This window comes from Miniopterus schreibersii, assembly GCF_964146895.1.
Source record: "Miniopterus schreibersii genome assembly, chromosome: 13".
Classification (NCBI taxonomy): domain Eukaryota; kingdom Metazoa; phylum Chordata; class Mammalia; order Chiroptera; family Miniopteridae; genus Miniopterus; species Miniopterus schreibersii.
This window is the reverse complement of record NC_138113.1, coordinates 56,821,113-56,847,953: the sequence shown is the minus strand read 5'-3', so window position 1 is coordinate 56,847,953 and position 26,841 is coordinate 56,821,113. Positions and strand designations below refer to the sequence as shown.

The following is a 26,841-nucleotide window of genomic DNA, read 5'->3' as shown; positions in this document are numbered from 1 at the left end:
TTTGTTTTGAAATTACCTCCTAATATGCATTATTTTATCTTTAGAACTGTAGTGTGGCATACAATCTATGCTCTTTCAAACATAACACCTAAAGTAAAAAGAAAAAAAAAAATGTTCTTCCTTGCTCCTGCACCATTGGCCTTCCACAAACTTGACCTTGACTTCCCCAGATCCCAGGCCTAGTGTTCCACAGGCTCACGAGAGCTTTCCTCACCTGCAACAGCATGCTCCTTGCAGGGCATAAATCTTCCAGTTCTTCTCAAAACAACACAATCTGTGTTAATAAAAAGTCCACAGTATCACCCCATTGGGTCCAAGACCACTAGGGACAGGTAAAGAAAAATTCAAAGTGGCAGAAAGAAGCCCAACTGATGAACAGAGAATTTCTCGATTCTAATTAATACCCACTTTAACTTAGTGTCACTTCATTGGCACAAATTCAACTCAGATCCAAATTCTTTCTCTCTCAGACTGTTATAAAGCTCCTAACTGAAGCCTGTTCTTCCATTAATGCCTCCATTCATTCATCTATTCACTCATCATTTGTTTTTAAGGCGATATTGCCATCACTTATTTACCCATGCCGTTCTTTCTGTTCTTCCTCTGTCTCCAGGCATGAGTATCTAACATTTTGGTGAAGATGATTTAGATTCGAGAATAGGTTGACTCTTCCTAAACAAGAGAGAACTAACTCATATGTGTTTATTCCATAAAATGCATGCGACAGAAACCCTCTCCTCATCAGTGACCCTTGTTCTGACCTGACCAAGAGTTCTAGCATCTGGACACCAAGAAGGTACAATCAGAGAGGCTGAAGGGGTGAAAGTACAAATGACTGTGTGTACCACCAAAACTGTAAACTGTGGAGACCCCTGCAAGTTTTGAGTAGGGGGATCATGTGATCAGACAGGAATTTTAGGGAGCTCTGTGCAGCAGCCTGGGGATGGGCAGGAGAGAGCACGCTGGAGGGAGATTCAGCCTAGGTGGGAGGTGGTCCTGGGCAAAATAATATATTTAGGAATTAGAATCAATAGACTTGGGGTGTGAGGAAGAAGGAATGTAAGCTAACTACTGATTCTCTCCCCTGGAGCAATCCAATGGAATGAGAGGAAACATGAGAGCATCACACTTGGGGGGGCAGACGATGTGTTCACGTGGGACATGCTGAGATTCAGAGATGAGATCCAGGTGAGAGCTCAGGTGCCCAACGCTTCATCATCTGTGAAGCTCTAGAAAATGCAGACACCCAAGTTTCTCCCTCCCCTCCCACCCCAAATCTTGTAAACCAAGTTGTCTGGCCTTGGACCCTGGAACACCTCGCAGGATTCCAATCACAGGATAAAAACTGCTGAGGCAATTCAATATGCCTGTCTGAACCTTAACATTTCACTTTTAAGTTTAGATTTAAAAATTGTCGCTGTTCAGGTGGTAGCTGGAGTCCTGGATGTGAGTGAGATTATCCGGAAAGAATGGCGGGGTGGGAAAAGCAGGTGATGGGCAGAGCACGTGCCTCATCCTAGCACTAAAAGTGGGGTCCAAGGGAAAGGAGGAAACCTGGGGGACCAGCAAGGAGACACCTGCAAGTTGGACTGAGCTGAGAATGTCATGAAAGCACAAGTAGAACTGATGACAGGACGTGGGAAGATGGAGCTGAGGAGAGAGCCAGGGGCTTAATCGTTTGAGAGAGAACTGGTGGTGGGAGAGTGCGAGGAGGGAGGAAGGGCGAGGGTGCAGGTGGGCGAGTAAAACACAGGCCATGGCCAAGGGGAAGCTGGCGCCCTTGGAGGTAAATGCCTCAATTTTCTCCATGAAGTATGAGGGAAAGGAACTTCTGCGAGCGAATCAGTGTAGTGTAGACCTGGATTGAAATGGGAAAAGTGTGAGTCAGAGACAAAAGAGACTGTACTGTGCAATTTGCTGCAGAAGTTCTCCTTGTATAAGGGGAATGTGCAGGAGAGGCAACCAAGCAAGTAAAGCAAGTTTGAGGGGTCGCCTGAGAATGCGGGGGGGCATGTGGAAGAAGTAAGAAAGTTGAGGGGCTGCCACAAGGGAGGCCCAAATGGTGCTCTGGCTCCCCTGGACAAGAGATGGAAGAGTGGAAACAATGGGTGGGAACAGAAGGAAGGGGTCAAAGGGCAGGTGCAGTCCCTGAGGGTGGGAGGGCTGGAGGTAGGAAGAGCTCCCCAAGTGCTCCCGGGGGGCTAAGGCCCAGAGCCAGTTCCAAAGGCCATGGGAGTGAGAGGCTGGACGGGATGGGCAAAGCATCTCGAACTTGGGTTGTTGGGAGGGACATTTAGTAACATGACTTTCAAAGTCCCGGGACTATGGGTGGACAGGGGTGGGAAGGAAGGCTGTGAGCTGGGACTAAAGTCCTCAGTGATCGAGGGGAGAGGACCTAAAGTCCTCAGTGATCGAGGGGAGAAGACCGAAGAGAAGGGATGAGAGAGCCGGGAGTTTTGAAGGACAGGGTTGTATGTGTGTCTAAAGGTAAGAGCTGCAGCTGGAGTGAGGAAATGCCCACTGCCATTCTCCTGCCACACGTGAGCCTCATGCTGTCCCTCCAAGGCTTTCAAATGCACCCATCTGTTGATTTCTCTCTTCTTCTTAAAATTTGCCCTGGCTCCCACCGCCCTCCGAGGTACTCATGACTCTGCCCAGCTTCGCTTCCCTCCCCTACCTGGGGGATCACGGCGGCTGCCCCTTCCAGCCCGCCCGCTGCTCTCCAGCCACGGCGCCCGTGTGCGCGCTGGTCCTTCCCTCTGTGACCTTGTCTCCGCGGATGTGCTGGCAGACTCTCCCTCAGCCCACGCGTGACATGCATCCTGGAAGCCCATCCTGACTCACCACTGGCCCAAGGTGCCTTCTGCACCCACTCCCCACCTCTCAAAGAACTTTCCACATCATGGGGTGATTAACGTCAGAGCCACAGAGCGGAGCGGCCAGTGTCCACCGCTCTGCCAAATTTTACACCACGCGATACCTGGCTATTTAGTCAGGGGCGCTGACCTCTTTTCCCTTAGATTTTCCAGTAAAAAATGACAACAGCCAACACAACAATAGCCTTCCAGTGTCAATGAATCAAAATTATACCTATTTTCTTATTGGATGGGCAAAAAATATAATTTTGGGTGTGCAGCAGAATCTGAGTAATTGCCTTATGTGTGCCAGGGAGGGAAACACTGAACATCGCCGAAAGAGAGGTCTCTTCCCCTATCACGTGTCCTTGAGAACAGCAGCTAAGCTTCTCATCTGTGCTGTGTCTTCAGCCCGTGTCGCTGTGCCCGAAACATAGCAAGCCCTTGGTAAACAGTGCCCGAAGTGGCATCCGCTTGCTAAGCTACTAAGTTGGTTCCTATCAAAGGACAGCTTTGGTTTATAGATGAGTCATAATCTCAGAGTCACCACAAACCCACACAGTTTCCAAGAATGATTGCAGCGATCTATTCTCAAATTGGCATACAGAACTTAGTTTGATAGGGCCTCCTCCTAACACTTGCATAGAGGAGATGAAATTACATCTTTCCAGAAGCAAAGACGAACTCCTCTTACCCTGCTCCCTTTAAGTGGCCTTTGCCACCCCAGCAGCTGCCCAGAAGAGAACTTGGATTTTCTTAAAGCATCTGTATAGAGCCAACCAAGCCCTGAAGGTGGCTGTTTACCTTCCATGTGGTTCCTAGCCCTGTCCTCACTGATTACGAACTTTGGTCCCTCTGTGGACAGGAGGCCAACGGTGGGACAGATGAAAGACCTGAGCACAAATCTCTGGGAGGAGGGAGATGAGGCCTTTCCCACCACTGCCCGCGAGTCCGCACTGGCTCTCTGCTTATCCCATGCAGGATAAGCCACGTCCGATCCATTCTTTTATCACTTACACTGTATCTGCTGTGGTTCTTCTCTTTGTGTTAAACTGCACCCGTTGAGGTTCTGATTAGCGCAGTTGCTCCCAGCCGATCGCTCCTGGTGTAGGTAGAAACCTTTCTCGCTGTGGTAAAAGAGCCATTACCAAAAACCACTACTTTCTGGAACCCTAATGTTCCTGCTATGTAAGCTGATACATTTCACAGCAAGATTCTATACTATTTGCCCTGTCACGCGTGGCTCAGCAGTTGAGCATCGATCTAGGATCCAGGAGGTCACGGTTCTATTCCCAGGTCAGGGCACATGCCCATGTTGCAGGCTCGATCCCCAGTAGGGAGCATGCAGGAGGCAGCTGATCCATGATCCATTCATCATTGATGTTTCAATCTCTCTCTCCCTCTCCCTTCTCTCTGAAATCGATAAAGTTATTTTAAAAAGATTCTATACTATTTTAGTAAAAATATAATTTTTAAGAGAAATAGGCCCTGGAAGGCAGTTCCTCAATTGCCAATTTTGTAATACAAAGGAGAGACACTTTTTGGAAGTGCCCCTAATGTGATGGCAGCTGTTTTAAAGAAAATTATTAGCTCAAAAATGCAAGATCAATGCTAATCCTTACTTGACAGGCCTAATTTAATGCTATGATTATTTAGTTTTTAAAATATATTTTTGCATTCTTTCACTAGAGACCCTCCACCAGTTTATTATGTTAAGAAGCCAAAAAGGTTGCCCTGGCCAGTGTGTCTCAGTGGTTGGAGTGAGGTCCCATACACAGAAAGGTGTGGGTTCCATCCCTGGTCAGGGCACATACCCAGGTTGAAGGTTCAACCCCCAGTTTTTCTTTCTCTCTCTCTCCTCCTTTCCTCTCTCTAAAAGCAATTTTTTTAAGAAACACAATTCGCAAGTGAGGATTTAAAAAAAAGAAGCCAAAAAGTTCTTCCTCCTTATCAGCTTCTAAGTTTACAGTCCGATCGAAATTCCTGGAAAGGCATTGGGGGTTAGTGGCATCAGAGATGTTTTTAATGTGCACCCAGTCCCCTCATCTTTCTCACTTTGAAACTTGGTTGTTTAACCGGGGCTTTTCATTGAAACTAGCCACTGCCCTTTTGGCCATACGTTTATAAAAAGGAAGACCAATGAGGGTGGGCTCAGCAGAGCCCCCAGACATCTTTGTGGAAAACCTCTCTCCCTAAGGAATTCAGCCCATGCCCTTGAGCATTCCAAAGTCTGCAACTTTCCACGGCTACATATGGCCCATTGACAGTTAGCAGCTGTCAAGCGGACAGGCCGAGCACACCCAGCTGGTCAATTGAGGCCATGTCTAGACAAAATGAATGGACACAGCTCATCGGTCCCATTTGGCCATCCCAGCATTGGATGCAGATCAGCCCGGGGGCTCGGCGCGGCTACAGAGATGAGCGTGGGAACGGGGCACTGGTCAGAGTGGAGCCGACAGAGCGCTGCGGTCCTGGCTGCCGCTGGGAGCTCCACACGCTGTACTGACAAAGGGGACGCCCCCCTGATTGCTGCTGTCCCCTTCACTCTGCTCAGCGGCTCATTCTGATCTCAGGTCCCCACCACTGAACAAAGTTCTCTCTGACATCCCCTTGCAAAGCATCCTGCCCACGAGCAGCAGAAACTCTGTGCTCCAAGAGCCAGGGTCTCTTTCTTCATTGAAGATCGGCTAAGGTGAAACGGAATATTAAAAAAACTGAGGAACTGGTGACTTTTCCCCAACTTCCATCACATGACATATATTGGGAGAGGGGACCTGCAAAGCATAATACAGCCACAGATATAAAATGTGACTGAACTGGCCATTGCACCTGCAGCTTAAACTTTATAATAGTAAAAAAAATCTATTTTGAAGAATTTAAAAAATCATCACAAAATACTCCCTCAGACTTAAAACATGTCTCTGTAAACTGATGAGCGATTCCAGTGACAGTGACGGGCTAGCCTCCGTTATGGATAAAGAACACTGGTTATGAAATAGTTTCAGCATGCTTCAAAAGAGAAAAAAAAAAGACAGGAGATGCCAGGAAATCTGCTGGAGGAAATGCAAGTTGTATGGCGTCCAGCCACTCCAGGGCCGAGGCAATGTGCTCCAAGCTTCTCACCAAACATGCGGCCCCACGCAGAAATGTGCCAAAACAACACAGTTTGGGCTCACTGTCTCCCAATTAATACTATAATGAGCTTCCTGAGATAGCCAAATCCTCAATCAGCCCTATCAAAACTATGTCTGTTCAGAAAAAGACTCCTGTTAATTCTGCCTAATGCCTGACAGTGGTTAAGCACCACTGATACTCCATAATTTCATTGTATGTTATTGTATCATATCAGCATATATCTCAGTGGCCACGCAAGGCTCAATAGGCTTTCGTGAATTACAGGTCACGTGACTCTGCTTCCGGGAGAGACTATCTTCCATCACAGCCAGACCTCCCCTGCCCTCCCCGCAGTCAGTAGCCTAAGCAGGTATTAATAAAGGTCTCCTTTTTTAAATTGCACAGCTCTAAATGGTCTTTAAGGGACCCAGCAGTAATCTCAAGATCCCTATATTTTAGCAGGAAAGCAGGACAGAGGAATTAATAAGAGCCCTTTCTGTGTAAACTGCTCCCTGCTCTGAGGCTATAGCGTGATGTCAGGGCGCTAAGAGAATTTTAAATGCACAGGATGGATTGTTTGTGTTGCAAAAGCGAAACAGGGGGCAAAGGCTAAGAGACTTGAGGAAATTGAAAGACTGCCAGGGATGCTGGGATGCAAATAGCAACAAAACAGGGATAAATGCTCCTGCTCACATATGCAGGAGTCCTGCAGAAGGGGGAGAAAAAAAGGTTATTAATTTTCACCAGGCTGTATCTTACAGCTGGTGGCTCAGCATCAGTTTTTGGTGTAATGAAAATGGTCTGAGCAGAAGATAAATGGTTCATAAAGTGGACCATTTAGATGCAATCGAGGCTCAATCTGCCCAGTGACTAATCACATCCCCCCAGTAAAGCTGAATTCCACTAACAGACCTTTTTTTCCCCGCTGTACCAGTGAATTGTAGCCGGGTCTAAGTTCAAGGCAGGCGGAGAATTATCTTGATTTATTAGAGGGCTCCCTGGCCGTGCCACTCGCTCGGCTGGGCCTTTGTGGGGCTTCTGCCCTGTTGCTGTCGGAGTGTAATTTTTACTGTTCCCCTGTGACTAGCACACAGCATCATTTTCAGCTGCTAGAAAAATGGGCTGCTTTTGCACCTGTAATTTTTCTTCTTTTGCTGCTGAAGGTATATAATATATCTCTAAAGTGCGTAATAAGTTTCTGAAAAACGTGTTTTTAAAAGGAATTGATTCCCGTGGTTTATAAGCCGAGCAAGGCCACCGGAGGAAGTGCGCCGGATCGCGAAGGCGGCCTGGCCCAGCGCAGCGCCCTCACCTGCCGGCCAGAGCGCCCTTCCACACACTCTCCATCCAGTAGCTGCTCCTTGTAATGAACTCCGATCAAGTAAAGATGCTGTTTATATTGAGGCTTCACAAGTCCTGATTACATATAAAATGGAGTAGAATCCTTCATAATGACATGTAATTGTGAGAAAGAAAAGATGCCACCAGAAGAGCATTCAGCACGCTTGTTCAAGGTCCTTTGCATAATGCCTTTTATAGATCGTTTAATTATGACATTATTCTAAGAGGCATTAAGAGTAACTCGCCGGTTCCTCACATTTCTAGACCTGTGGAGATAAACTTGGGGGTGATTTTCATTATTCTGTCTGGGAGCTACTCACAAAGGCCCTTCGTTTTCATAAGGTTGACTCCCCGTTTGGCTATAACGAACTCTGACTCCTCAACCACAATCTCGTGTGCATCTTCAGAAGGGCAATTGATGGTGCTGGGGACCCTGAGAGAAGCCAAGTTCCCTCCCCTTTGAGACTCCAAAGATTCTAACTACATGTTATTAAAAACCCAACAATGGCAGGGGAGGAGGGGGCCTGAGCTGGTTTCTTCTAAGCCCTCCGAGATTATTTTTTTCATTTTCTGAAGGACCTGACAGATCCAATAGGTAAACCAGCAGGCAGTAAACAGCTGAAAACCTCAGTAATCATACACCTTCTGTAAAAGGAGTCCAGGTTCACCTGCCAGGCGTGGCTCAGGAGTTGAGTACCGACATAGGATCCAGGAGATCGAGGTTTTATTCCCTGTCAGGGCACATGCCCCGGTTGCAGGCTTGATCCCCAGTAGGGGGCGTAAAAGAGGCAGCCCAACCGTGTCTCTCATTATAGATGTTTCTATCTCTCCCTCTCCCTTCCTCTCTCTGAAATCAATAAAGACATTTTTTTAATGTCATTCTTTAAAATAAAAAGGAGCCCAGGTTCTCAGATATCTGCCCCTGCGTCTCCATCTGACGCCTTCAATAGCATCAGTTATGGTGCATTCATTCCTGTCTGAGCAGCCTCGCAGGCCTGCGCCTGTCCATCTGGCAGGTGCGCTTCCCCTGCCTCCCACCCTTTCCACAGAGCTTGGACCAGTGCCACTATGAACCGGATCTGCAGTGAAACAACTGGGCCTGTGTGATGCCAGCCACACCTACAGACTGGACAGCAAAAAGCAAAGGTGGAGAAGCATCTCGGTTGTGCGGTCGGTGGTCATTTGCAGCCGAGTATGTTAGCAGAACATGTCTGTCATGACACACCCAGAATGACCAATGCTTTTGTGGCTCATTAACAAACATTCACTGCACGCTTAGTATGTGTCCAACACTACGATAGGTTTGCAGAACACGTCAAGTAATGGGGCAAAGCCCTTCCCTCACGAGCCTGCCATCCCGAATGACTACAAATAGTGAATTCCCAAATGAATACAGATAGTGAACGAACGGATGGATGTCTCCGGGCCAAATGATGCTCAAAAGTCTGAAAAAATAAAGCCAAGGCTCAGTGACCTCTGGTCCTAGTCAGAGCCACCTGGGATCAGTGTGGCTTTGGGGAAGACACTCAACTTCTCCGTACTTTGGCCCCGTAACGATAAGATTAGACTAAGCAAGGGTTTTTGCCTCATGCGTCACTCAAGATAATTTTGAGAATTAATGAGATGGCATTTGTGCAGTGCTTTGATGTGTCACGGAATGGAGGGAGTTATTGCTATTGCCTGAAAGATCAGGGACTGTCAGAAAGTTATGGACAACATGCCCTGCCCACGGGCATCTAATTGAGGGGAACTGGCAGGGTGAAATACAGCCCACTCTTGGCTCCCTAAGCCATGTGATGGGGCATGGGGCTGGGTCTTCCCCGAGAAGGGGCACAGTCTCCTAATTTGCACATATGCACCAAATGGGCTAGCCACAGTGCGTGCAGATGTGCAAAGCATATCAAAGTAGCTCTTGGAGCCACTCCAGCCCTGAGCAGTTCTGTAAACTGTTCGTGCCTGAGCCTCCACTTGCTTCTGCTACTTTCTAAGTGGGCCTTTGACATCAAGCTGTAATATCTTGGAAAACTACGTCTCGGCTAAAGAACATGATTTTTTTTTTTTAATTTTAGCCCATAAAAAGCACAGCCTTAATTTCTAATTTACAATGATGTAAATGTACATGGGTGAGGAAGTTTTCATAGGTGAAAGCATAGCTTATACAGTAAAAGCATCAAATTCTTTAGAAATATTCCTTGACTGAATGGCCCTGCTGAGAGTTAAATCAGTCTGATGTGACCTCAACACAAGCTTGAGTGATCTCGTACGTGTTCTAACCCTTCTCCAAAAATTCAGACTAAGTAGCCCCACCCTTGTCACTGAGCCTGCCCTTGCCACTGTATCTTCATAGCACTGATAAATACAGAAATTATATTTTTGGTTTTGTTTACCTCTTTATTTTCTACTTCCCCATTTAGGGGTCCTTGAGCAAGTCTTGAACTTCAATTTCCTCATCTATCAAATTGAGATGATGACACCCTTTAGGACCCTTGGGAGATAGTGATGGGTAAAGAATTGGGATAGAGACTATGATGAGCCTTTGACAGTACTAGCCCAAGGGCCCCAAGGATGTCTGAATCCTGCCCAAAACAGATCAACTTTTGCACACAAAGCCCCTGAGGGGCAGGTATGTTTCATTGGCAGCAGCAAATAAAATTAAAGTAGCCCTTCCTCTTTGAGCCTGGAGCAGTGACAGGGCCCCAGTCCAACCTGTCAGTCTAGCCTGCCTCCTAGTAGAACAGTAGATAAAAGAGATCGGGGGAGAAGGCTGAGCCAGGGTGTGTGTGTGGGTGTGTGTGGGTGTGTGTGGGTGTGTAACAGAGTGGAGTGGGGTCACCGGAAAGTAGAGCAGACCTGACTATCCCTCCTGCAGCCAGGAGGGAAGGAAGAACAGAGCAGGAGAGAGAAGCAAATCCATGGCTCTGAATTCTGGCTCACAGTGACCGTAGCTGCTGGGAAAACGCATTCTGCAATGAGGCCAACGAAGGCCTTCCTGGGGCTGGCTGGTGAGGTGGGACAAGCAGATTTGCAGCAGAAGTGGGCAGTGAACACTTGCCCTCCCACCCAGAGTTCTTGAATACCTGACACCTATTGAGTGCCCACTGCCAGACAGTGAACAAGATCATGATGAGCTCATAATAGGATGTTTTCCAAATATCATGGACTAGAGAGAATTCACTCCTTTTGAGTGACTTGATTGAGGGTGACCTTCAGGGCTGCTGCATGTGAGAGTAGGTTGTGGTCCTCTGTGAAGGTGTTTCACTCACTTCAGGGTTATCCAATGTCTTAGTCAGCTTAGGTTGCTATAACAAAATATCAGAGACTTGGTGGTTTAAACAGCAAACATTTATTTCTCACAGTTCTGGAAACTGGGGAGCTCAAGTCCAAGGTGTCAGCAGGTTCGGTTCCTGGTGAGGGAACTCATCTAGTTTACAGACAGCTGCCTTCTCATCGCATCTTCGCATGGTGGAGATGTCTCTTCTTATAAGGGCACTAATTCCATCATGTGATAGAGCCCTACCTCTATCACAATGGGAGTTAGGCTTCAAAATATGAATTGGGGGGCGCGGGCATAAAATTTAATCTATAGCATCTAATGTGAGATTTTAAAAAAATAATTGGCAATAATAAAAAATAAAGTTATACTATTTCAGAACTTCCCTTTTTTTTAAGAAAGTGCCAAACAGAGAATAGTATAGGGAGTTTGGCTGGCATTTGTGTGGAAAGACAAGTACATATTGTTTCTTCCATGTAAATCTTAGAAAACTAAATGGCTTACTAGTTCTGTGTTGCAAATAAAATCAACACTTCTCTATAAAAGTTCTCAGCTTGTCTCTAAAAACACTTGGATTAATCTAGTATCTACTTGTCTGTATGTTAAGATAATCATGACAACTGTGTAAAATATTTATCAGTAGAAAATTGAGTCCAAATACACTAAAACGCTCACTGAACAACTTTCACAAGCCAGTAGGAATTAGACCTAATCTTCCTACCTTGCAAACATCGTAGACTAGACGGGCAATATGGATCTGAGAACACTAGGGAGCAAGAATTCACATTGACAGAGGCTCTCCTGCCAGCACTTTGCACACTCAGTGGTCCTGTATGTTTTTGTGAACCTCTTTTGATGCCTTAGCACGACAATATATTTGTCCTGACAGTAGGTGTGAGTGTGTGAGGGGAATATGTGTTATTCAGGCTAGGGCACAAGTATGCTAATTGGCTAATTATTTATTGATTTGACAACCAAAGATGATTTTTAAAGCTCAAGTGGCCACAAATTATTGACTTTCTCCCCTATAGTTATGAAAACTGTTCTTTAAGTGGAAAATTTTATTAACAACAATAATAAAAATAATTAGCATCATCCCAAAAGCTGATATCTCAATCTTGTCTTCACAGAGTGCCATGTCCTATCACTGTCGCATTTCTTACAAATTAATCCATATGTGCTTTCATTTTTTTTCCCCCCAGCTTGGCAAACAACATGGCTTTGCCAAGGCCTGTGGGCGCTATTCTCTCCCTACCCAGAATCAGGATTGAAAATAAAAACGAATTGAACAACCAGGTAACAGTTCAGGGAGTCCTGCAGTTTCCAGGTTTCACTCCTACTTGAGCTTCCTACCAGAGGATGACTGACCATTCTAGGGAAGAACGTGTCATGGCCAGTGTGACTCAGTTGGTTGGGCGTCATCCTGTGCACCAAAAGGCTGCCAGTTCAGTTTTCCTGGTAGGGGATGGGACATGCAGGGTGGGCCAAGGTTCCAGGCTCCACCCCTGGTGGGGGGCAGGCTGGAGTCGGCCAATTGATGTTTTACTCTCACATCGATATTTCGCTCTCTCCCTCACCCTTCCTCTCTCTCTAAAAAGAAGAAGCACAGGATATAGAAGTGGGAAGACACAGGGGATTTAAATCAGAGGTACCAGCGCTCACAAGATGCATCTACAGCTGCTACTGTCTGAGTAGGTTACAAGATTCAAAATAGCTTCCAACTCCACCTTCCCTCCAGGACAGACTGGGTGGGGAAGGGGAAGGACCGGGCAAAATTCTACCTGGCGGCTGCACTTACCCCTCTACTCCTTCGGCCTCACGTTCAGCATCCGAGCCTCACTGGCAGGGTTAGGAACAAGGTGTGTCCTCAGTCCCTACTCACCCTTGTTTGTGATGTAGCTTTTCCTGCTAAGCAGCAAAAGGGCAGATGCTGATCAGGACGCTTGTCCTTCTATTGAGATGTCCAAAGCACTGGCAGGGTCCATACGCTGCGCCACCATGGGTCTCCAAGTTCCATGATTATCAACCATAGGAGCAAGACAATTTAGGGTGAAAAGAAATCATTCCATTCAGGATCTTTGTTCATATCTCAAAAATCAAACATCCGGACAGTATAGGCAATGCAGACCCTCAGAGTGGAAAGCAAAGGGGCCCAGGATCATGTGTATTTTAAAAGCATCCAGATCCAGCTCCTGGACACTCCTTGTGGGTTCGAGAAGGTGCGTTTCTTACTCGCTAATGATCTCACCGGGGACCTGAAGTCTATAGCTCTTGGGAAGAATGGTGTTCTAACCAAGACATTCAAATGATGTGCGGAAAGAGTACCAGGGAAAGAAGTAAAAGTTCTGGAATCTCTGAACTTGCAGTGAATATTTTTATGGACCTGGTTGCTAGCACCTCATAAGGAGGCACCACCATGGGACCCCAAGTTCCACACCTGACCAGCCACAAATACCAGTTCCTAAAAAGTTAGCAGCCAGAAAGAACTGAAGCCTTCGCACGGCTACCCTGGATTCTCCACGAGGGAGAACTTGCCAAATGCTGACCTGATGGCACGGACCTCTCTCAGGAGAATATTCCACTGAAGCCGGGTCAAAGCAGGGTCTGTCTGCAGAGGGTCAGGTTTCTAATATGGGCAAGAAGTAAAGGCCCAACTACCCAGAGCAGTAAACCAGAGCCTTACATTTCCCCTGCAGCGGTGAACACTTGGGAAGGGGGATGCTCCTAACTCCAAGGTTTAAAAATCACTGTTCAAACAACTGGTCTGTCCCTTCAGTCAACAGATCTTTGCTATGCCCGTGCTATGTGCCCCTAACTGTTCCAGGGGCCTAAGGTATGTCCGTGAACAAAGCAGACAGGCCCCTGCCCTCGGGGAGCGCAAAGGTGTTGGTGAGTGGATTTGATGACAACGTCCCCAACCCCAGTCTCCCCACGAAGTCACCACCAAGACAACCCGCTTCCTTTTTTGGGGGCACTGTTCAGTTTCCAAGCTTTGCTTACAATCAAAGGGTGATTAAAATGGCAGGGGCGGCCGCGAACACTGGCCTTCTATTCCTGCAGGCCTGGCACTGTCAGGCCAGCGAACCAGCGCAAATTCCCAATGTTATGCTTGGAGCTGAATTCAGCCCAGCCTGGCAGCGAGCCAGTTCCCCAGCGAGCGCACAGGTGGGGGTCCAGAAGCCCCTGTCGGTCCCCACAGGGGCGGCACCTCTGATAGGGACGCGGCCCCTCCGTGTGCGCCACCTGAGACCCACCTGAGACCCACCGCCTCCCCTCCAGGGACCAGGGCCACACAAGGTTGGAAAGTAGCCTTTGGGGGTCTCACGGTTCCGGCTGGGTGTCAGCCAGCCATTCAGAGGTGAAAGCCATCTAGCCTCTGGCCAGCTCCCCACACCCCCACCCAGTTCCCAGGGGGGCACCCCGGCCTGCCCGTGCGTGCCATGCCCCCCCTCCGCTCCATCCCCGCTGCGCTTTGCCCGTGGACATCTGGAAAAACTAATCGCTGCCCTTTCCATCTCTCAAGGGCTAAGAGGTATCTGAGAGGGGAAAGCTTTGCATCCCCTCCCTCCCTGCTGGATTGACCAAAGTAAGACTAATAATCACAATAAAATAAAAGGCCATATTGGTAAGGGAACTAGAACTCAGTCTTTTGTCTTAACAAAATGTTGCTTGCGTTGAAACAGACCGTGCAGCAGGGCCCCTGGGTGACTGGGCGCAGGGCATTCAGGGGCGTAAATAAACCCACCGCCTCTGAGCTGGAAGGCTGCTATTTTAAAGATGAAAAAATTTCAGCTTCTGGATGGCTGCTTTCATTTAACACAGCTTCAAATGAATTTATGAGCTGCTCTATAATGTTTTCTGCATACACCAAATGGCAGACTTTAGGCAGAAACCCAATATATGTTTAGTTAGTATATAATAAACATAATATTTACATGGGCTGTGCACTGTGTTAAGAATCAAGAGCAGTTGCTCTATAAACTGTTACTGAATTCTCCAACACAGACTCTAAACCACGTCAAGCGGTCCATCGAGAGTCCGGAAGAATGTTCCAGAAGAAACCCTGACCTGCTCCAAAGACACACGCACATGAGTGTTTCTTGGCACACGCGTGAGGGCACGCAAACCTATGTCTCCTTCATTAAAAAAATTATCTTAAATCGAAATCTTGACAGCAATCCCATTTTCTTCGGCCGCTAGGATGACAATGTAGTTAAAGATATTGTTTTTAACTGAAAAGGTGTCTCTGTGGTTTTGAAGAATGTTTCGGGGGCAAAATACATGTATACATATACATATATCTATATTTTTAAATCCCAAAAGATAGAGAAGCCAGTTCATTGCTTAAGCAATAAACAGAAAGCGGGGTGAGGGTGCTGAATAAGCATGCTTATATGGAATTTCTCTTTGAAAAGCCCACTAGTTAGGCACCCTAACACTCCAGTTGATATTTCTACAGTGCAAACACGATAGTGGAAATTAAGTTGCCCCAGCAAATTCAGTTTAGTGAAAATTTGTTATGAATAAAATGCTGCTGTTGGCTCTAGAACATTGAATTTATCCACCAAATAATATCTCAGAAATACCACTTCAGAAGAAATCAGCTCTAAATAATTGATAAATTTGGTTTGTTTAGAAACCTTTTGACCTCTGTAATAGAAAGTAAAAACACATTTCAGTTATTAAAGTCACATATATTCCCTCCGGTCAGGGGAGCTTTTAATTTTAAGCTGGGCTCCGTAGGGGCCATTTGATAAAGCTTCGAGAAATTTTTCAACTGCTGCTGGTGGATTTGGGTCAGCCTCCTTTGGGAAAATGGAAAAAGATAAATTTGTAGCTTTTCATAACACACAAGAAAACTTCAGAGATTTTAAACATTAAGACCTATTGGAAGTGAAAGATAGTTTTTTCTGTAGCCCCTTCTGACTGCCTTCCACCCCCAAACTCTCTTACCCTTTCTTTCCCCCTTTTCTTTACAAAGAAGGTTTAAATGTCCGCGCTGTTAAAACAAAGGAGCAGAGGATCAGCGTTTGCTGTGGATGGAAGACATTTCTTCTTAGATAACAGCTGCCCTTCCTGCCATATTCAGTGCAATTCTTCTGAAGTCTCATAGAGAAAATAGCAAGATACCATTTAAATATTTTCTTACTTAAACATTTTTTTTCCAAAGGCATTTATTACATAAATAATTTAATGGTGATTCCTTTTTTGTAATCAAAGCAGAGCTTAGTGAGTGGATTTTCAGTGTGGCTTCCCATCTTAGGAAAAATGCACTTGCAAAACAAAGGGTTTATGTCATATAAAGTTATTGTCAATATCATGGAGACAGATTTAAAAACACAGGTTCTTCTTAATGATGAGAAAGCTAAAGTAAAAAATTCATCTCTAGTACTCTATTTACCTAAGACGTGTGCTCAAATTACACAGCTTAAGTAAGCTAATTTTTATGAGCGCTTTATAAATTTTGTGTCTCAGGAATGTATGTTAAAATCATGCACCTACTACTCATGTGTACCTAGCACAGCCTCAATTACATTCGATCATTATTTTATTACACTTTGGGCTTATGAAGGCTCAGGATTATATCTGATCAGCATCCGGTGTTTGTGCTTTTTCAACATATATTTAGATTTTATCTTCAGGAACCAATTGGCTAAATGATATGTGTCCCCATTCCCACAGCAAGAAGATTCTGTAGGACCAGTGCCCACACTGATCAGTATGACTGTTAGCAAAAAATAAAATAAAATAAATTTTAAACAGAAAATAAATGTGAGGATGTAGAGAAACTGGAACTTTTGTGCACTATAGGGGGGAAGGTAAAATGCTGCAGCCACTGTGGAAACACTATGGTGGTTCCCAAAAAATTAAACAAAGAATTACATACGGTCCAGCAATTCCACTTCTGGGTATATTCCCAAAAGGATTGAAAGCAGGGACTCGAACAGATAGTCAAACACCAGTGTTCACAGCAGCGTTATTTACAGTAGCCAAAAGGTGGAACTTCCCAAGTGTCTGTCGAGAGATGAGGGGGTAAACAGTGTAGGATATATGCTTACAGTGGAATATTATTAGGCCTTACAGAGTAAGGAAATTCTGACACAGGCCAGAACATAGATGAACCTTGAAGACACTATGCTAAGTGAAATAAATCAGACACAAAAGGACAAATAGTGTAAAATTCCTTATATGAGGTGCCTGGAATAGTCAAATTCATAGAGGCAGAAAGTAGGATGGTGGTTCCCAGGGGCTTGGGGAGGGCCGTGGAGACCTACTGTTTAATGGGTACAGGTTTTGGCGTGGGAAGGTGACATGGTTCTGGAGATGGATGGTGGTGTCGGTTCTACAGCAGTGGAAATGCACTTAGTGCCACTGACCTGTACACTTTAAAGTGATTAAAACAGTAAATTTTATGTAAAGTATATTTTACCACAATTGAAAAACAAAGGACCAGTGCCACTGACTGAAATCTCATGATAAAAATCAATAAACCCAATCTGAGCAGATCTTTATGATCCAGCCAATAAGTGTGCCCAAACTAATAAGCCCTATTGAATATTTTTGCCGCCTACTCTCTATTTAAATCCTAGTTTCTGTGACACCTGTCCTGTTGCCTTGTCTGGCCCTAGCAGCGGAGAAGGCTCCTGGGCTTCTTCCTGACCCTGGCGAATGTCTCGTGACGTTCACAGGGGTTGGTTTCCAATGAGTCCTCTCTGGGTTTGGGACATTTTTTTTCTATTCCCAATTTACTAAATCCTTATTAAGCATGAATAGTTTATTCCATTAAATTGATAAATCAAATTTATTTGTATCTCTCTGGGGACATTAGCATTCTTTGGTTTCGTATAATTTTGTTTTTTATTACAAAGATTTGGGGATATTCATGTGAATTCATTTTCTCACACTTAAAACAAGCTCTAAGTTTAGTCGTGTGAAAGTGTTTTCAATTAATCTCAGCAGGCTGGATGTCCACATCTACTGAGCCAGAGAATTTTAAATGAGCCTTAAGTGTTTGTCCCAAATATACATTCCTGTCTTTTTTTTCATTCTTGTACTTACATCCAATAGAGCATGCCTATCATAACCTTAGTTTTCCTAGCATCAATTCACAAATAATTTAAAGTCCTGCAAAGTAGTGGACTGGCACTTATGACTCTATGCATTTTTTAGAGGGTTTCAAAGTGAAATTTCATGACTAATTTGTTCTCATTTCTCAGCTTTGCTCAACTAACAGCACTTAACATCTGTCTTGGGTGGTGTCAATTTGAATTAAAAGTAAAATATTTTTACATGATCAGAAAATAATTTCATAATCGAGCTGACAATAGTTAGAGTCATTGTCTTTAGAATGTTTGTTATATAAATAATTTATTTATTTTCTTTATTTTCTATAGCTAATTCTGGCAAAGATCAAATTAAAGGTGTTATTTGAGAAAAATGGTCATAACTCTCCTAAACAAGCCAGCCTTTGGTGCACACCCTGGTGCCGAGGTACATGCTGAAATTTGTTGCCTGGTCATTTGACCCTGCGTCCTGTTTTATTACATCAATCACTCACTCAACAACTCCTTTTTCCCTCACAGTTTTTTCTGTGTTCACAAAGTGCTGGTTATGAAACCTGAGTTCAGTGTGGAGAGCTTCCATCACATGGCACTTTGTTCAGGGGACGGAGGTTCCGTTTTCATGTTTCTCTATGCACACATCTTTACCATTTATCAAAAAAATGCTAAAATACAGTGAGTCTTTTACTTTCAAAAATATAAGAAAATGGAATTCAGTCCAAAACAGGTTTTCTTTTACTCATTTTAAGTTACACATATTATATTGTTGTGCTATTTCTATCCTACTTTAATCTGCATACACAGTTTTAGAATTAAAAATTAAAATTAGGTGAGCCCAAGTGCCCATCAGTAGATGAGTGGGTAAAAAAGCGATAGTACTTTTACATAGTGGAATACTACTCGGCCGTAAAAAGGAGGGAAGTCTCATCTTTTGTGACAACATGGATGGCCCTAGAGGGTATTATGGCAAGTGAGATAAGCCCAGCAGAGAAAGCCAAATACCATATGATCTCACTTATATGTGGAATCTAATGAACAATCTAATAAACTAACAGACTCATTCATAGATACAGAGAACAGACCGGCAGCTGTCAGAGGGGAGGGGAGTTGGGGGCTGGGTGAAAAGGGTGAAGGGATTAAGAGACAAAAAAGCCTCACAAACAGAAACTTGACTTGGGGTGGTGAACACACGGTACCATATACAGAAGATGTTTTATAGAATTGTACACTGGAAACCTATATAATTTTATTAACCAGTGTCACCCCAATAAATTCAATTTAAAAAAAGCATGCGAGTAAATGTGTCCTATTCCTCGCCAAACCCAGATCAGACGTATGTAGACACAGCCTACATTCACAGCTTGTTGGATTTATCAATTTATAAAAAATCTTCATGAGTCCACACGTGTATCGCCGCTCTTCTTCTTTCAACCAAGGTCTAGTCTGTGTCTAACTTCCTATGGGGTGTTTGACTGGAAATAGTTCAAACTTCTTCCCAATACATGCCCCAGATCTTCCCCAACCGAATCAGGAAGTCTGCCTCTGCCAGAAGTACAACCACGATCCTCGTTTCCAAATCTGATGTCATCTTGGATTCATTCTTTACCTCCAATATTAGTCCAACGACATTAGGCTATCCTCAAGCCTGTACTGACCGCCTAGTGAGTACCAGATGGCATTTCTATTTATTTATACTTATTTACTTATTTATTTACTTACTTCGTCTCTGAAGTTGCTAAAGCCCAACCCTCTCTCCCCCTGGCCCTGTCTTTCTCGCTCCGGCTCCCATCGCCTCTCACCTGGACAGCTCCAGCGTATTCTGCAGTTGGCTCTCCTGCCCCCCGCCTCCAGCCCCGCACATGCACACCAGCAGATGTCAAGACCACCACCGTCGAAGCAATATCTTGAAAGGTCTCCTTCATGACAGCATGCTGCCACCCAGAGCACTCGTCGGTTCACATTAAACCCTTGGATCTAAGCTTATTTCCTTGGTCACTAGACTTTTATTAAACATCTGATACGCCTATGAAGACTCTCCACCTTTCCAGCCTGCTTCCCACCCATTCCCAGCAGACAACACGGAGTCCAGGCCAAGCTGCAGTCCTTGTCCCTCCGTGCCCATGTCCGCTGCTCTTTTTCTCACCTCTCATCTTTATCCTCCCTGCCTTCAAACCAAATCATTTCCAGCTTGGAAAACTCTCCTCGTCATTCCAAATGTTATTGATGTCTCACTCTCCTGGAAAACACCTAGTCAGTTCAATCCGATTTCATATTTACTCTTTATTACTGAGAACAATTTATTGCCAACCGATTTATAAGCTCGCCCTGATGAGAGCGTTCAGATGAGGGTCCATGTCTTCTGTCCTTCAGGAACTCCTGTCAGGGCACCCAGAGTGTTCTGCATGTACAGGAAGCCTGTTGGCCGATGAATTACTTAGCTTCCTCCCATATTTGCCTAGTGTATTAATAACTATATCTTCTTTAGGAATGCCAACAAAGGCAAGGGGAGCAAATATTCTTAACGATTATTGAATACGAACTGCTAGTCTTCAGGAGGGAGAATGCAGCTGGATAGCTCCTACAGGAAGCAATTTTGCAAAAGTCAGGCCATATTTGTAGGTAGTTGACACCTTTCCAAGATAAGGCACACTGAGACAATTACGTCTGGTGTAAAAGTACATTTTTGGAGCTGTTGAACTGAGGTTCTTCAGATTATTTGCTTATTGAAGATGGGAAGTATCTGTATATGTTCAAATTAACAGGGTGGGTAGGATTGTCTACAACATCCCATGACTGAGATCTTGGCCTTGGCTCCCCGAGTGATTTGCATGTGCAGACCTTGTCAATGTTTCGGGAGAGTCTGGTGAAAAATACAGGAATAAAGATCAGAAATTGCATTTCCTGCTTGGCTTAAATGAGGGGAGACTTGCAGGGTGGGAGTTGTCTCCCCCCTTGGCCATGAGACAATTGTATCAGAGTGTTCTGTTTTGTTCTGGCTGGATAGTGTCTACTTATCAAAAGCAGGAAATTGCATTTTAACTTGGATCTGTAGGATGCCTGCCCTGCCGGGGAGGGGCTGATCTGGTTAGGGGTGGAGGTAGGAGGGCAGAGAACAGTCAGTGCTAGACCAGGCAGGGCTTGCGGCCCTCAGGAGCTTGGCAGGAACAAAAACTGCATTAAAAAGAAAAACAAAAGCCATGAGTTGAGGATGTGAGCGAGCCTGTCTCCTCCAGATGTGAAGAAATTGAGGAGCTATTTATCTGACCTGGAGGGGAACACTGCTCCCACTGTAGAGCTGGCGCATTCTTACCAGCTCATAATACGAGCGCTGATTTAGTTATAGCCCAGAAGAGGAAATAATCAGAAGAATTGTCTGATGCCAGATTATGGGCATCATCGATATTGAGATAGGAACATCTACATGCCATGAAAGAGCTTTTGGGGGCCGGGGGGTGGGGGATGAAGGGAAAGCATATTTTGTGAGCAGGCTTTTGTTTGTGTTCAGTTTATAATGAATGTGGTAAGAGATTTGAGGGCTAATTTTAGCTAATGAAAAGACAATGAGAGCTATTAGGGAATTTTAATATACAGGAGTATGAAAGCAAAATCACATTTATTCACTCTTCTGTAAACAAAAGCAAATAAATACTAATTGGACATTTAGCAATTAAAATCTCATCTAATAGAATGCATAGAACTGGTGGATTCTTACCTTCTAAATAGGTGTTCAGAAAGCACAGCATTTACCCATTTCCCAAGCCAAAGGTGTGTGTTTCAAATAAATGAAAAAAGTAGACAGACTCCAAATGGAAAACATGTATGTGTGTATACGTATGTGTGTATACACATATACACACCACCACACAGAAATAAGGAAATGTGGAAGCTGTTAGGAAGCAAAGCAGCATGAGAGAATATTGCTACAATTATACCTAAAAGTCTAAGCTGTAAGTATATAATAATTTGTCTTCTTAGACCTTTTATTCTTTTATATTCTTGCAACTCGGGCCACATTATAATTATCATTCTAACATTACATGCTAGTGCAAATAATAAATTAAATACACAAAAGCACTATTCTATTTTTCTAAACCGCAGTTGCTTTTCCTTTGCTTTCCTTATTATGAGACTCTTTCAACAAGGAAACCCCTGCAGTGGGAGGTTTCTGTTGTCGTGGTTCCTTATTTTACCGTAACTGATATTCCATGTTCTGTAATAATATTAAAGAATTGTAAATCGGAAAATAAACTAATTCAACTAAGATTTATCTTCATTTGTAAAGTTCTGCACTTGAGAATGGTGTACCCAGACTTGGAACCAGATATTTAGTAGGTAGATTTTCCATAGTATATTTAATATAAAAATTTAGGCAGAGGATATTTCGAAGGGAGAAGAGGGAAAGAGAGAGCGAGAGAGACCACAGATGTAGTTTGTGTCATTTTAAATTATGTTAATGTTCGTAAATCTATTTAATTAAAATGTTAATAGGCCCAGGCTGCATTTCGTATTGTAATATTTCAGCAGGACCAGGAGGAACTTTTTCAATGTTGCTTTTTCATTGCCGCAGCACTCTGCCTTTCATTGGAAGTGCCCGGGCTTTAGTTAGTTATTTATTTATTTACTTCTACCCGAACAGCTCTGGTTAAAACATAGTTAATGTACCAACTGCAATTAGCCAACTGTCAAAGGCTCAACTCCCAACCGTTGATAAGCTTCATTTAATTTGAGAAGTGGAAGTTGAAATTTTTTTCCAGGAAGGTAGCTTGTTCCCCTATTTCCTGTCAGGAGAGCCAAGTCCTGTGACCTGTGGCTAAAAGGGCTCTTTGTAATTAAGACGGGGAGTCTCCAGTGAACAGTTCTCACAGTAGGAGAAATTTTTTTTAAAAGGGAGTGAGCTTGAGAGACAGAGACAGAGAGAGACAGAGAGACACCACTTAAGTAAGTAATGGGGAGGCAGCCACCGAGGGGTCCCCTCGGCCAGGGCCACCTCGCTGCCATGGCCCCGAGGCCAGTTGATGGAGCACGGAGTCTATTAAGACCTTGGCGAGGTGGCCGGTGGCAGGGCGGCGCTTCCTCTGCGGGGCCTGCGCACAGACAACCAGAAACTGATCAACCGTGTTATATCAATAACATTCTCACACCAGGTTGTGTAAATTGATCTTTTACAATTTCTCTCGGTGACAGTCTCTGTAACCAACAAGATAAATCATTCCTCCTGTGGCTTTTTTATTGATTGCTGCGACCTGTATAAAAATTACACTGCTCAAGCTGCGAAGTGAACATCCTCATAAAAGAAGACTTTTTATTTACAGTCAGAATATGTTGGAGCCCAGATCAAGTGCAGATTTACTAGTTCAGAACTACGAGAACAGCGCAATTGAACAGACTTGGAGAAAACGAAAAATTAAAAAGAAACCAGCACTACGGAAGGCCAGCCGTCACAAACTTCAGGAAAACACACACAATGGGCCTCAAATTAAGACCACGGTTTTTCTTTTTTTAAGGGAAAGACTTACACATTAAATTTTAAGCTTAATAGTGAACAGAAAGCCAGCTGCTAAAATACTTTTTTAAAAAGGCAAAAAAGATTAACTTCTGCAATGGATTTTATAAACTAACATAAATTGCCTTATGATTACACTCACAGTTCTTGTTATAATATTAAAAACAAGGGCCCGTAGCCCTTTCTGTCTTGCCAAGAAAGCTTGGGAAGCTTGGACAGAGTCAAAGAGCAATGCACTCCAGAGAGACTGATCTTTTTAAAGAAATGTAATTCACATTATTTTGCCATCAGGAAAATATCTTGTCATGCTTTAAGAATAATTTAAATTCTGGAGTACTTAGAAGTTTTAAATGGAGTTGAAATATAGAGAACTGATATCTTTGAATATATATTTTATATAAATATCATCTTGGACCATAAACTTTCTTTTTAATTCTAATTTTATATTCCACTAAAAGAATTAACCCACTCTCCGTTTAAAAACAGTGTTGAGCGGAGTTTTAACTGTGCCTGCTCTTCCTTAAACTTCTTGCAGCAGGTTTTTCCTTGGAGGACACAATTTTGAATCACCTGCTAATAAACGGGGTTGCTTCCTGAGGCAGGCACAGCTTTAGCTCCAAAATCCACCTTTCTGGAAAAGTGCAAAAGAAAAATGTTAAATATTCTTGCACCATCTCATGGTGTTTATAAAATAAAGGGAACTGCCCCAAGCTTTCGCTGCCTGCCGCCCCTTCCCGAGCCAGCCCTGGGAGGAGGGTATTATGTTTCAACTCAAAAGCGGTTCACAGACCTAAGAATCCGAGCGTCGCCTTTTGTATACATCTGAGGGGAGCGCAGAGATGGGCCTTTATGTCCCTCCCTGAGCCTCGCCCGGCTCCTCTGAAGCTGGCCTCTTTATTTGCAGCTTTAGGGCAGGCCTTTCAATGGCACAGGCCAGAGGGGCGGCGGGGAAGGAGAGGGCTCGTTTGCGCCGGGAGGGGAGGCAGCGGGAGGGAGTCTGTCCCGCCCGAGCCTCTCTGCGAGACACTGTCGCCGCGGAAAAGCCGCAGCCCCGCACGCTCTGGACAAATAACTGAAAAGGGAAAAGCAACTGGCTCTAGAAGCAGCGCCAGAAGGGGGGTGCGCACAGCCGCTGGCTCCTGGTTATTTAAAACCGGGGAGGGGGTGGCATTGCAGGCGCTCATCTCCTGGCCACCGGCTCTGCTCCGGGCCCGGGCCTCCCCACCCCCCTACCCAGCACCCCAGTTCCCTGCGCAGCGGCTCGGGCGCGCTGGGCAGCCTCGGTGGCACCGGCAGCCCTGGCCCCGCGCACAAAGGCGACTGCGCGCGGCTCCCCCACTGTCTGGGGTCCCTTGTAGCTGCGTTTACTCCTCGGGGGCTTGCCGGGGGGGCGGGCAGCCCCGCCGGAGCCCTAGGACAGGCGGCTGCAGCCCCAGGGCTCGGGGCCCCGCTTTGCTGCGTCCCTCGCGTGGGAATGAGGGGCGCCCGGCGCCCGCTCCGCGGCGCGTCCTCCCCGGGTCTCCTCGCCCGCGAGCGCGACAGGCCTGCGGCCGCACGTTGTCGCCCGCGGGGGGAAGGACAGCCAGCCTCTCCGCGCTCTCGGCCGCCTGATGGGGGACAATCGGGCTCCGGGGCTGCGGGCGGCGAGGGCGGGACGCCCGGCCGGGCGCCCGGCGGTCCCCGCGCAGAGAAGCGCCACCGCCCGGGGCGCGGGAGGGCCGGTCCCGGGCCGCCGGCAGCCAGTGGCCCTGTTTGCAGAGCACACGGGGGGGACAATAGCTGGGGCCAAGGGTGAGTTCAGGGGGACAGCGGAACCCGGCTCCAGGTGGAGCGGAGTGAATGGGGTGGGAGCTGAAGTCGGGGAGCCCAGAGAGGCCCCAGAGGGGAGGAGGGCGGGGGCGGGGACGGGGAGAGGGGGGACTCAGAGACGGGGGGGGGGGGGTGCAGGGACGGGGGGAGGGGAGAAGTGGGGGGCTGCAGGGACGGGGGGAGGTGAGGGGTGCAGGGGGGAGGGGGGCCTCTCACCCACCGCCCAGAAAGGAATGGCCCAGATTGAAAAAGCTATTGCTGCTGCTCGCAGAGGGTTTTTTTTTTTCTTTTTTCTTTATCTTTTTTCCTTTCCTTTTTAGAAAGATATTTTAATACAGATCTTATCAGACAGGGACCAGATGAGAAAATCACTAGATGGGGCTTTTTTTTTTTTCTCACAAAAGATAAATATATAGATAGATAGGTAGGTAGATAGATATAGATAGACAGAGATAGAGATATAGCAAAATACCTTTTGAAGTGTTTTTATTTTAAATCAAAACAGTTTTCTAGGGAAATATATTTTTTTTTTCATTCTCAGAGAAATAAAGGGCATAAGGTGCTCTTTCTATTTTGCATTTAGTGTCAATATGTGTGTTGTTTTTTTAAATCTCTCCAGGGAACAGAAAGACAAAAAGAAGGGGAACTCGGGGTGAGTCGAAGGGAAAGCTTACATGAGAAGGATTTAAGTGAGCTTTTAACTTGAAAAATTGCATTTTTTTTAAAAAAAAGTTTGCCAGAAGAACATCTCTACGTGTAGCCAGCTCTCTGCTATCAATTGGATGGCGCAGGCATGTCCCTCTACTGCAGGCTTGGGGTGCCAGCACCCTCCACCCAGCTTCACTTTCCCAAATACGGACTTCAGTTAAATGAGCCCAAAGGTTGGTTGCTAGACATGGTAACTGTTTACCTCTGAAATTGTGTTTACGTGTCCTGTGGTCAAAGGAGTTTTTCTTTCTTTCTTTTTTGGGGGGGCAGGGGGAGGGTGGGGAGCTTCTTCTGAGTGCGGGACTGGTGGCGTAGGTGGGTTCGGGGTGGAGTTGTTCCTATCCTGAGTGAGAACAAACACTGTGTCTTCTCTCTTCAAAGGCCTAACTCACCTCACACAGGAATTGGCAAGGTCCAAGCTACCCCGCTAAGAAATAAATCTGCACAGACTGCCTGCCTGGTGGCCGGGCCCTCAGTGTCCACTGCCCCAGGCCAGGGTGCCTCCGCGATGAGAAACCGGCCCAGGGAAGACAAGCCAAGGGTGCTATTTGATCTACCTGCCGCTGCCCCTCAACACCCCGGTGTGGGCAGAGAAAGCCTCCCCGCTTTGCCGAGTAGAGAGGGGTGCAGGTCAAAAGGCAGAGAAGAGGGGATGACAAGCAGGAAGGGGGTCATGCGTGTTAAGTAAAATACAGGGCCCACATCACGTGGGAATAAAATGAGGGACCTTTGGTTTGTTCGATTGATTTCCCTCTTTTTTCCTCTCGGGAGCCTAAAGTTGCCTAAAGGAGAGTGAGTGTTTCTTACCCTCTTTGCCTGGTGCCCAGGAGCCCTGTGCAGAGGGGACACCGCAGGCCCGTGGGCCTGTCCGGGAAGCAGTGAGGCCTGACGCCCTTCACACAGAGCCCACTCGAGATGAGGACGTATGTAAGCGTTATTCCAGAAAGCCTGAAGGAAAACTCACGTCTAAGGCGAGCCAGGTCGAGTTCCCCTTTTCATCGATTACCCGCGTGTACTTGGCCTGCTTCCTGAGGGCCAGGGGGTTGGTGAAAACCCGTTTGGAGGCGAGAAACAAGGTGTATGTTCTAAATTAGGGCCCTACATTAAGTCAAACAACAATTTTGTTCACATCCTTCAAGCGCTTTCCAAAGATTCCTATTAAAATCACATTTTCTCAGA

General features: G+C 45.7%; 1 long non-coding RNA gene across 1 annotated transcript; it reads left to right on the top strand.

Moving 5' to 3' along the window:
- The first annotated feature begins 24,827 nt into the window (after positions 1 to 24,827).
- Positions 24,828 to 26,401, top strand: LOC308566167. Its single transcript, XR_014000133.1, has 3 exons — positions 24,828 to 24,936; positions 25,687 to 25,835; positions 26,044 to 26,401. It is a non-coding gene; the product is annotated as an uncharacterized lncRNA (long non-coding RNA).
- The last annotated feature ends 440 nt before the right edge of the window (positions 26,402 to 26,841 follow it).